This window comes from Orycteropus afer, unplaced genomic scaffold, assembly GCF_000298275.1.
Source record: "Orycteropus afer afer isolate SDZICR_OR568_19922 unplaced genomic scaffold, OryAfe1.0 scaffold00269, whole genome shotgun sequence".
Classification (NCBI taxonomy): domain Eukaryota; kingdom Metazoa; phylum Chordata; class Mammalia; order Tubulidentata; family Orycteropodidae; genus Orycteropus; species Orycteropus afer.
This window is the reverse complement of record NW_006921856.1, coordinates 2,312,186-2,312,703: the sequence shown is the minus strand read 5'-3', so window position 1 is coordinate 2,312,703 and position 518 is coordinate 2,312,186.

Genomic DNA, 518 nt, shown 5'->3' with positions numbered 1-518 from the left:
AAGTATCCAGGTATTTGTCTTCTATCTCCTTAATTCTGCCTTCCATCGATTCAATTCTACTCCTTTGGCCTTTCAGTGTGTGATCTATACCTGAAAATTTAGTACTCATCTTCTAGATTTTTATCTGTAGATTTTGTATCATTTCTAATTTTTTCATTTATTTTGTCATTTTCTTCTTATAATTTATTCCAAATTTGTTCTAGGGTTCTGTCTGCATTTTTCTTAATTTTTTCAGTGTTTTCCTTGACCTGTCTCTCAGTTCTTTGAAGATACTTTAGTATAATTCTTTTGAATTCCTTATCAAGGAATTCCAATGCTGCTTTTTCCTCAGGAATTTGTTCTGGTCTGCATCCTGCTCCCTTGTTTCTACCACTTTATCTTGATTCTTTCTGTGGACTGTGTCTCTGAGACATTGTGACATTGTTGTATTTAGATCTCTGTTAACTGTTTGTGAAGAGCATTTAAGGGTGAGTCAGGCTTTTCTTGATGGTCATTTATCTACGGCCAGTTGGTGGAGA